This window comes from Eptesicus fuscus, chromosome 11 (assembly GCF_027574615.1).
Source record: "Eptesicus fuscus isolate TK198812 chromosome 11, DD_ASM_mEF_20220401, whole genome shotgun sequence".
Taxonomy (NCBI): domain Eukaryota; kingdom Metazoa; phylum Chordata; class Mammalia; order Chiroptera; family Vespertilionidae; genus Eptesicus; species Eptesicus fuscus.
In genome coordinates this window covers 65448951-65460759 of record NC_072483.1, presented here as the reverse complement: position 1 = coordinate 65460759, position 11809 = coordinate 65448951, and the positions used below count along the sequence as shown (strand labels likewise).

Genomic DNA, 11809 nt, shown 5'->3' with positions numbered 1-11809 from the left:
ACAAATCAAATAGCTGCTTAGTGAGTTACCCCTAGTGTCAATCCCTGAGACTCTATGCCTTCTAAAAATGTCATAATCAAAGCTCACTCTGAGACATTTAGTACCTTTTCTACTATGCTTCTAGTGATTAGATGGCTGTTATTGTGTCTGACATCCTACATGCTTTTATTGCATTGAAAACAGAGAGCTCATTTCAATGTCATCGTCTTCCACCAGCATCATCAGCTTACAGAGAGTACAGTAGTCCCTCCTTCCCTATAGTTTCTCTTTCCACAGTTTCAGTTACCTTTGGTCAACCTCAGTGTGAAAACATTAAATGGAAAGTTCCAGAAATAAACAATTCATAAGTTTTAAATTGTGCACCATTCTGAAAGCTTGATGAAATCTCACAGTGTCCCACTCCATCCAGCTGTGGGTGTGAAGAATCCCTTTGTCCAGTGTCTCCACTCTGTGCACTCTACCCACCCATTAGTCACTGAGTAGTTTTCTCAGTTATCAGATCAACTGTCAAGGGATTGCAGTGCTTGCCTTCAAGTAACCCTTATTTTACTTAAGAATGGCCCCAAAGCGCAAGAGTAGTGATGCTGGCAATTTGGATGTGTCAAAGGGAATTCATAACATGTTCCCTTTATATAAGAAGGTATGTATGCATAGAAAAAAAGCAACAGTATAATTAGGGCTCAGTGCTATCAGCAGTTTTAGGCATCCACAGAGGGTCTTGGAATGTATCCCCCAAGTAGAAGTTTGGAACTACTATACCACTAAGATATTATTGAAATGCTAGCACTCCCCTCACAAATGACATTTTAGGGCCTTAGGAAGGGCAACGGCTCTCTGTCTTCCTATAGACTATACATATAGTGAGTGGTGAATGGATGGCACAAGTAAATTCACGCCATCATGTCTCCCTTGTTATACAGAAGAATTTATAGCATCTCAAGTTACATTCAAAACTTCTTCAACTGCTCCAGCATATTGACTCCAGAATCTCTTCTGCCTTCCAGATTTTAAAATAAATTAGTCTGATCTATGTTTATATTTTTTCCTATTTGTTCTAACATCTTTGGAATCCATTCTCACACTTACTGCTCTTTTTTTTTCCTGATACAAATTAACAAAGAACTGTAATTTTCTCTGTATGTGAGTCTTCTTTAGACCCATAGGAAAAATACAATCTGACTCTACCTAAAGTTCTGTACAAAACAAGAAGTGAGAGGGGAATGGGGAAAACTGACATATTTTTGCAAAATAGGCAAGAGAGACATGATATCTTTAAGCCAAGGTGGAACAGTCTCCTTAGACAAGAAAAATGAGCTTGTTTAGGTGGCAAGCAGGCATAGGTGACTGTGAAGCTTGGGGAGCAGCTCCGATTCTTCCAAATATTATCATGTGAATCACCATTCCAATTCTCAAAAGCCCGTTTTTCTCAATCAATGTTCTAAAAGAGTTGAAAACATCATACATTTAACCAATGTTGTAATTTGACAAAGTATAGAATCCTCTCCATTTTTTATTTTTAGCTCACGACCTCAGCACGGCAAGTATAAAATGTATAAATCATATTGTTTTAGCAGTCATATAAGGGTTTTTGGCTTTTAGTTTGTGCCTTGAGATAAAAATATAATGAGTGGAGTCTATTATTCTTTTTAAAATTATCCAGTGCTATTAGCTGTGAACACCACCGCCCCCCCCATATTTTTTGAATAATGTATGTCCTTTATTCTATAGTAGTAGTCACTTCGTGCCCTTCAATGGGGATTCCATTCTAAGTCAAACAGACAACAATTTAACAAATCATGCTGCAACTATATCTCATAGGTCACCAGGTTCCTATCTGTCTATATATATATATATAAGGCTAATATGCAAAGTGTCTCCTCAGGAGTTCAACCAGGATACCTGGAGTTCAATCACTCGCTATAATGTGTGCTGACCACCAGGGGTCGGTGCGGAATAAAGGAAGGCCCTGGCCAGCAGCAGGAAGGCACCGATCAGCCCTGATCACTGGCCAGACCTAGGGACCCTACCCATGCACCAGGCCTCTAGTCTTTTAATATATAGGAAGACACTAGGTTTCCATTGCATTCAGCTCTGTGCAGGCCAGATAATAATCTAAGGTTTCCCTATAAAGAAACAATTCACTCCCTTAATAGTCTCTGTATTATATATCAAGGTACTTGGTTACAAAAATAGAAATAAACATTAATTTAAGCAGAAAAGACTTTAGTTGAAAAGATTTTGAGGAATGTATATGTGCTCAATTTCTTTACTGTCCTAAATTGTTCACCCTTCTCTATATACACAGCCTTAGATTTTGCAGAATCCACTTCCTGTGACTTTGCAGTTCCTTCCACAAAAGGCAGTGTATATTTTCCTGCCCCTTTGATGTTGGGCTTACCCATGTGACTTGCTTTGGCCAATGGTGTGTTAGCAAATGCTTGCAATATGCTTGCTCAGCAGGGCCTGCTGTTGTACATTCTTGCCTTTCACCATCAGATGGAAATGTCTCTAATAGCTGCTTATTCATGGGAGATGAGGAGAATGTGGCACAGACTTGGGGCTTAGATCTACGCCCCATTTAAGTCCAGCCTAAAAGAGCCAATCCCCTATCAACCTGCATTCATAGGAATTTGAAACAAATATTTATGTTAAATACCATTGACAGTTTGTTTTGGGGGGGTGGGGTGGGGGTATGGAATTGTCATGCAGAATTATTGTGGATATAGCTGATAGACACATAACAGAATCATTAGAATGACTAGAAAAATCAAGCTTGGGAATACAGACAAGAGCCAAAGGAAGATGGAAATGGACAAGGCTCAACCTCAGACATAGTCTATTTATGATGCTACTATTGATGCCATTACCACTGGAGACTGGCTACTGCCCCACCATATTCCATAATCCCCAGGCACACACAAAGTGCACTATACATTCATTCCTATCATAGCCCCAGAAAATAATCTTTAGTGACCTCTGTTCTCATTCACCACTTCACTCATCCATATTCAAAACCCAGGCTGGAGCATCTAATCAGGCACCCAAGGTCATGTCTCCACTTTAATGCCTAGAAGTTGGGAGAAAAAATATCTGCCTCCCTGTAGCTTGTATCAGTTTTGTGATTCCTGCCAAATGTAAAAGGTATTGAAATTCTGGGTAGCCAAAACATGACAAGTGTTCATGACATGTCTTCTTGCCTGGAGAGAAATGGAAATGCAATGGAACCCACAGTCCTATTTTCAGTCCAGGCCATATCTAAATACAACAGCAGCAGTAATAGCTAAGGTGCATTAACTATGTGTCAAGCACTGTGTTAAAAGCATGATATATACTTTTATTATGGATAATATATCCCTCTAAAGAAATGAGAAAAATTAGGTTTAAGAAGGTTAAGTAACCTACTCATATTCACAATAGCTCATAAATGTACTAGAGCCAAGAGACCAACCAGACTGGTCAGATTACAGAACCCTGACTCTTAACCACTGTGCTGCACTGTTTCTCAAATATTAAAGAATCATTTCCAGAAAACAATGAGCTCTCCATGCTTTTAAGATTAAGAGACTTGTGACTTCATCTGCATCATCAATATCCTACCCTAAGTCTTAATTCACAGCTAATTATTAGTTTTTAATTGCCTTCATGCTGTATTTTAAGCCATGTTTTTCTTGTTCTGTTCACAGAAGAAATAGTAAATAATTGCTTTCCCCCAAATATCTGAAAACCAATTATTAAGCTTTCTATGTGCTTCTGTTATCCAGATTTCTCTGTCTTTAAATGGAGTATGCTATGTCTTCTATATTTTATTTCCTTTAATTAATTTGGGAAAACTTGATTTTTAATGCGTTTGTAGAGTAATAAATCTTAATTTTACCTAAGCCTTGACTACCCATGGAAGTTTCTTGAAGTATGTGTGTGCTTGCATGTGTGACACCCTATTATTGTTGTTGCTGTTGTCAATAGCCTCAGAGAAGCCTGACCATTAGTTAAAATTGTCTACACTATTGATACCTTGACATTCTACAAAGAAAAACAAGTCATAATAGAAGGGAAGGTGGATTAGTAGACCAGAGCCACATGGCTGAAATGCTCATGTGGCCTTTAACTAGCTGTGTGTCATTGGTAATACATTCAAATTATTTGAGCATTTACTCCATTGTCTACATAATGGGATTTTTAAAAAAATAAATAATGCTGCATATAGCTCAGAGTTTAATGCAAGTGGGTACTCAGTGAGGGCAACTATCATTGGTATTGTTGTTTTGCTATTATTATGGTTGTTGCTATTGAAACGATAATGGAAATAGCTGTAGTTATTTTGGACATGCTCATTGGAGCCCATTTCTTAAATTTTCTTTTCTTGAACAATAAGTAGCAATAATATTGATAATAAAAATATATGACCACTTTTTCAAGCAGTTAAGATTCTGCTGAAGAATAATAGTCATATTCCTGAATTTTTAAACTCATTGTCTTATGACATTATTCTTAGAGAAACTTTATGAATTGGATATTAATGTGAGCATTATTTGAGTTATCTATGCTGCAGTTCTTATGTTACCCCCAAATAACTGAGTAGGTTAAAACAACTAGTAACCTACCTGTGATCTAGTAAAAGCCAGGTCCAGGATTAAAACAATTCACATCATATCTCCCTACTTGCCTCACCTCCCTAATGTTTTCTGCTGTTAAAGTGGCAGCTCCATTTTGAAGGATTCCTTATAATGTAACCATTGAAGTATGGCCTACATGAGGGAGAAATGAGTTCACAATGCTTGGGCAAGAATATTTGAGAAGAAACCAGTGAGGAAACATTTACATATGTTGGCCAGAACTATTTTCACATGTATTCTTTTCATTTTCTTCAACACCTGAAGCATGAAAAAGATGGTGGCTTCAGGACCTGAAGTCAATGTGTTTTCAACAACTCTATAAATTATCTTTCAGACAACCCATCACATTAAATAATGGAATTACTAAGTAAATAAGGAGCCAGATGACTCAAAATGTGTTATACTTGAGGGAACATCATGTCATATCATGGAAATATAGAAAATCAACTTTATGGAAGGTTGGGATTTCTCCTTTTTAAGTTATTACCTTACACTCCGACTGCCAAGTCTCAAAGAGGCAAGAAACAAATGATGTCAGTTTGAACTGAGGAATGGTTTTCCTTTGAATTTTATGACCCCTTCATCAGCTGCACAGCAGGAAGTGACATAATTTGTATTCATGGAGACAGACAGGATATCATGTATACCGGATGCCATGTTGTAGGCAGGGGAAAAAATAACCATGGCCTCATTATAACTCAAAAGTTACTAGGTAATTTGATCCCTTTTAGAAGTAGAATATAGAGCTTTAATTCTATAAAAAGCAAAGTGTATTAGGTACCATAGTTAAGTAATGTCACTAAATAATACTAAAGTATTTTGATAGGATTGAGATGGGAACAAAATGAAAATTGTATTATTGAATGATAAATAAACTAATTAGCTGAAGAACTTCAAAAAGGGTCTAGGTGATTCATATTTAAGATAAAAAATAATCAAAGAGAGAATTATTATGAGACCAAAAATAACCAAAGAGAGATTTATAAATAAAAGATTTTTGCCTAGATAACATTTTTACTTTTATTATATGTTATTATATATATTCTTCTATTTTTATATAAAGTTATATTCAGTAGAGAAGATGCTCTCAGACTCCATTTGTTTGTTTTCTTCTGTAATATGAGTAGCAGGGCTGAATTGTGCACCAAACAAAATAAAGTTATTTTCCTCTAACACACATTCCAATAGGCATCTGGAAAACATTTGAGGTCACACTCCATGATCCTCAGATGAAAGAATTGATATGACTGAGAAATGATGGTATTCCTCCAAGGAATGAAAAGATTTGAAAATTAGTTTTTTATCTTTTTTTCCTAGATGCATTTTCCAGTACTTATTGAAGGCCAAGTCAATGGTCTCCGGACTCAACAGAGCATACACATGTGAGCTGGGCTTGGACTTCTGCAATCAATCAAATAGTCACACTTAACCAGATACTTCAAAAGATTGTCCTTGATGCTCCCCTTACTCGGGACAGTTTACTCCCAGTGTTTTGGTACCACCTTTCCAGGATGCAGTTTTGGTACTTCCATTACCAACTGGAATTGCAAGACCAGATGTCAATGACTTACCAGCCCATCCTACTATGGCCAGACCTATCACTCAAGTGTTCCATTGCATCTGGAGCAAAAGGACAGTGGGGTGGGTGGGAATGTACATGCCTTCCCATCATGGGACTATTTTTGCACACTCACTAAAAGAAGGTTCTCAATTCGCAGTTGTCCATGGATAAAATTACATTAATTTGGATGGCAAAAATTGTCCCTTTTTTTTTTTTTCCTAACTTCTGTCTGAAATTTAGCAATTCCCTCAATTTTATTTTCACCTTATAATATTGTTCTGGAAATTTCAGAAAATAAAGTGTTGTCTTCTATCCCATTTTATTTCCAGTCTCTTTTATATTATTTTTTCTCTTCATTTTTAACTATATAATTTTAGCCAAACTGAAAGAATCCAGCCAATTATGTATTCAATTCTCTTTTGCATTTTCTAAAACAATTGAAATTCCAAAGATTCCATTTAAAAGGGCTTTCAGTGAGGTGGCTCCTTTTTATTAACTCAAACAAGAACATTATACTATGGAATGTTTTTTGACTAAAATATATTCAAATATTCATCAATGCCTAGTTATATATTGAATGCACTGGAATGTATTGTTGATGATTGTGTCACCAATGAGATGACACATGACTAAATCGTTTGGTAGAAAAGGAGTACTGAGCACAGAATCACATGATAATTGACTAACTACATTGTACAAGAATCTGTAGAGAAAATGCTGGTCATGCATTGTAGAGGAGTATTGCACAAAATATACTAAATATTGTTCTGAGAAGAGGCAGGTAGGATTCATTGGGTTCCCAAAGGAGTCCATAGAATAAAAAGATAAAGAATTCCTGTCCTAAATCACAGCACTTTGTCCTATGCTTTTCTTTGGGGAGATAATGGAGGGGCTGGTGAGGGCAAGGATAGACCTGGAGCAAAGCCAGCATTATAGGCATGTGATCAGTGCTATAGCTCATGACCCCATGCTCAAAGAGGGTCTTGTGCTTGGACTTTATGTTCTGCAGTTACCATCTTGAAATTCTTAATAATTTTATCTCTGAATTTTGCTTTTGTAAATGAAGCCCATTGGGAGAAAGGAGCATGCACCAACTCTTGAAGTCTTAGCTCATGCTGGGTTCATTTTTTCTATTCTTTTTTCTCTTCTTTTCTCTTCTTTTCTTTCTCTTCTTTCTTTCTTTCTTTCTTTCTTTCTTTCTTTCTTTCTTCTTTCTTTCTTTCTTTCTTTCTTCCTTCCTTCTTTCTTTCTTTCTTTCTTTCTTTCTTTCTTTCTTTCTCTTTTTATTTTAAAATGTATTGGGGGTGACATCCTACCGAATAATAGACAAATGTGCAAATTGACCGCACCTTCGCTACGCCCAAGCCACGCCCACCAGCCAAGCCACACCCACCAACCAATCAGGACGAGTATGCAAATCACCCCAACCAAAATGGTGGTTAATTTGCATATCAAGACAGCGTAGAAAGAAGGCAAGAGCTGCAGAAGGGAGCAAAGCTGTGGAGAAGCAAGCAAGCCGGGGGGAGGAAAAGGGAGGAGCGGAGGCGGGGCCGGGGGAGAAGGAAGGAGAGCAGGCGGGCTGGCAGAGAAGGGAGAAAAGCAGGCGGGCTGGCGGAGAAGGCGGGGCAGGGGAGAAGGGAGGAGAGCAGGTGGGGCGGGGTAGAGTGCAGCAGGAAACCTTATTGCAGGATTCTTCCTGCAACGGGAATGCTAGTTGATTAATAATACTATATATTTCAAATGTACAATTCTATAATACAGCATCTGTATATTGTACTGTGTGCTTACTACCCAAAGTCCAGTCTCCTTCTGTCACCATATATTTGACCCCTTTATCTTATTCATCTTCCCTCTACCCCTTGCTCCTCTGATAACCACCACACAGCTGCTTATGTCTATGAGTTTGTTTGTTCATTTGTTGCTTTCTGTTTTATATTCCACATATGAGTGAAATCATATGGTTCTTCTCATTTTTTGTCTGGTTTATTTCACTTAGCAGGATACTCTCAAGATCTATCTATATTGTCACAAATGACAGTATTTCATCTTTTCTATGGTGATATATATATATCTTCTTTATTCCATGATCCATTGAAGGGCATTTAGGTTGTCTCCATGTCTTGGCTACTTTGAATAATGCTACAATGAACACATACCTTTACAAATAATTATTTTTAATTTTGGGGGGTAGATACCCAGAAGTGGGCTTGCTAGGTCATATTTTATCTCTATTCTTAATTTTTTTAGGAACCTCCATACTGTTTTCCATAGTGACTGTACCAGTTTACATTCCCACCAACAGTGATTGAGGGTTCCATTTTGTCCACATCTTCTCCAACACTTTCCATTTCTTGTTTCATTGATAATAGACACCCTTACAAGGTGTTTTTATTTTTTATTTATTAAAATTTATCTTTATTGTTGAAAGTATTACAGATGTCCCCTTTTATCCCCATTGACCTCTTCTAGCCCACACCCGTCCCCTACTCCAGGGCTTCACCACACTATTGTCTATATCCATGGGTTATGCATATAGGCATATAAATTCTTTGGTTAACCTTTTCCACCCACTCACCCCTGCCTTCCCTCTGATATTCCAGTCTGTTCCATGCTTCTGTGTCTCTGGATCTATTTTGTTCATCAGTTTATTTTGTTCCTTAGATTCCACATATAAGTGAGATTATGTGATACTTTGTCTTTCTCTGACTGGCTTATTTCACTTAGCATAATACTCTCCAGTTCCCTCCATGCTATCTCAAAGTGTAAGAGATCCTTCTTTTTTACTGCTGCATAGTATTTTCCACTCTCTTTGCCTTCCTGCGTCCATGAGACAGGTTTGTATCCATCCATTTCCCCAACCCTGTCCTGCTTTTCAAACAATGGACATCACATTTTAAAATATTTTATTGTAGAATAATTTTATATTTGAAATATAAAACTGTGACGATGGTACAGAGAGGTCTCATATACCTGACATCTAGTTAATGAGTGGTGGAGTTGGGATTTAGATGAGATAAATGATAGTGTTCAAGTGTATGCAGTCCCAAAAGTCATAGTCATGTAAACTGATGAAACCATCATTTCTTCCTGGCCATGGCCTTGAGAGGATATGCTGTAGGCCATCTAGCTCTCATTGAAATTTCTATAACGCAGCTTCCTTCTCCAGCTAATAGCACTCTCTTCCTTTATGCCTGCCTTTGGGGTTTTGTTTTGTTTTGATTTCCATAGCCACCTTTCCATGGTAACACAGCATTCTAAATATGCAGTGGCCAGGTCCCTAAAAAAGGTGAAGGTTGAATTGCCTAATCTCACTTTTTTTCAGAAATGAATTTCTGAAGGGATAATGACATGTAGAAGTCATCAGTATCCCTTCAGAGAAGGAATTTGGCAGGTCACTTCAACGCAGGGGCAAAGAATGTTCCAGGTCTGAGCCCTAACAGAGAAAAGATCCAGCAGTTGCTGTCAACATCTAACCTTCCCAATCAAATCATTTTTTTTCCAGCAAAAAAAATTCTCCTTTGCCAGCTCTCATAAGCGCTGACACTATTATTTATTGTATTACCTATAGCCATGGTTGGCAAACTGCGGCTTGCGAGCCACATGCGACTCTTTGGCCCCTTGAGTGTGGCTCTCCCACAAAATACCACAGCCGGGGCGAGTCTATTTTGAAGAAGTGGTGTTAGAAGAATTTTAAGTTTAAAAAATTTGGCTCTCAAAAGAAATTTCAGTCGTTGTACTGTTGATATCTGGCTCTGTTGACTAATGAGTTTGCCGACCTATAGCAATAGTGTTGGTCATCAGTCTTAAATGATGCCTAATTGACATCTGCTCCAATTAAAAAATCAAATCAGGCTGTGCCTTCAGCAGTTCCCGGGATCTGTCTCTTGCTTCAACAGTGTTTGGATGGAACAGATCCAGGGACACCCCTTCTTCCAGCCTCCAACCACCCTCCAACCTCTTTTCCAGTCACCACCTTCAGAACCACCTCAGCTATCCTCAGCCCCTGAGACCAGCTAACACTGTTTTCTTTTCTTTTTTTCTTTTCTTTTTACCTTAGTTCCTTATTGCAGAACAATCATGAGCTCCCAAATTTGTCAGAATTATTCACCAAGGTGGAGGCTGCTATCAAACACCTAGTTAACCTGCATCTGTGGGCCTCCCACACCTACCTCTCTCTGGGCTTCTATTTCTCCAGTGACGATGTGGCTCTGGAAGGCAAGGGCCGCTTCTTCCTGGAGTTAGCCGAGAAAAAGCATGAGGGATCCAAGTGTCTCTTAAAGATGTAAAACCAGCACGGTGGCCACGTTCTCTTCCAGGACATGCAGAGGTCTTCCCAAGATGAGTGGAGTGACACTCAGGATGCCACGAGAGCCACCATGGTCATGGAGAAGAACCTGAACCAGGCTTCTTTGGATCTGCATGCCCTGGGTTCTGCCTGCGCAGACCTTCAGCTCAGTGATTTCCGGGAGAACCACTTCCTAGATGAGCAGGTGAAACTCATCAAGAAGATGGGCAACACCTGACTCACCTCCGCAGGCTGGCCCACCCCCAGACTGGGTTGGGTGAGTATATCTTTGAAAGGCTCACCCTTACGCATGACTAGAAGCCTTTGAAGCCCAGAGACCTTTGAGATGCCCCTCTGCATTCCTCTGGTGTCCAGCTTCTGCCTGAGCCTCTCCCTGAAACCAATAGGCAGCCTTTTAGCCACCCTGGAGCCCTCTCCTATGCATTGGACCAAATGGAAACAATAAAGCTTTATTGCAACCATAGTTGACAACCTCTCCTGAGCTCCCACCATTGATCAGGAGTAAGAAGCATGAATCATCTGTCCACAGAATCCTCCAGCCCTGGTCTGTCCCCCTCAGACCTGCAGCCTCCCCCCATCCAAGTGTCACTGCCACACGAAGAGAATAGTGATTAACCATATGATTGAAGCTCAGCTTGGCACGCAATCTGCCTCCAGCATAGAATACTCATTAATCATGTTATAGCTCTAGATTTGTTGGAAGGAAGGTAAAAAGCAACCCTAAGCATAGCAGCACAAAGTGTTTGGCTATGTTAACTAGCCATTTTTCACCTGTTTCTATGGTTAAGTAAGGCTGCCCTCTCACATTGTCAGAAAAATAGCCAAGAGAGCTCACGATGTGAATTTGAGCATTTCTTCTTGGGGGTTAGCTTTGAAGTTTTTCTAGCATTTCATTATTCTCCAGAGCTCTGAAATATCTCATGTTTCTTGAAGCTGCGCTGAATCTGGAATCCATTACTTTTTTTTTTTTTTTTTGCTTTGGTGGAAAATCACTTAATAGCAGGTAGTATCCAAAATTAAAACCATGTTTGCTAAGTCTGAGACACCAGAGAAAAAGCGAAGGTGTATCATCAAGTGAAACTATTTCCATTAAATACCCTTCTCAAGATCATCCAATTTTTCTTTCCCCTTTTAAATGTTTCCAAAGCATTTCTTTATTTCTTTCCCATCCTACATACCTGTCTTTCTGGGGGGAGACATGGCTGAGGTCACATGAATAATGGGATATCTGGGAAGGAAAAGGAGACATACAACATGGAACTCACACTTGGTAACCTTGGAGTGAGTACTAGGAGAAGTTCCCAAAATGACTTCTTTGGGAGAATATGC

General features: G+C 38.9%; 1 pseudogene; it reads left to right on the top strand.

Moving 5' to 3' along the window:
- Window positions 1-10251: 10251 nt before the first annotated feature.
- LOC103289249 (ferritin light chain-like) lies at window positions 10252-10777 on the top strand (annotated as a pseudogene).
- Window positions 10778-11809: the final 1032 nt, after the last annotated feature.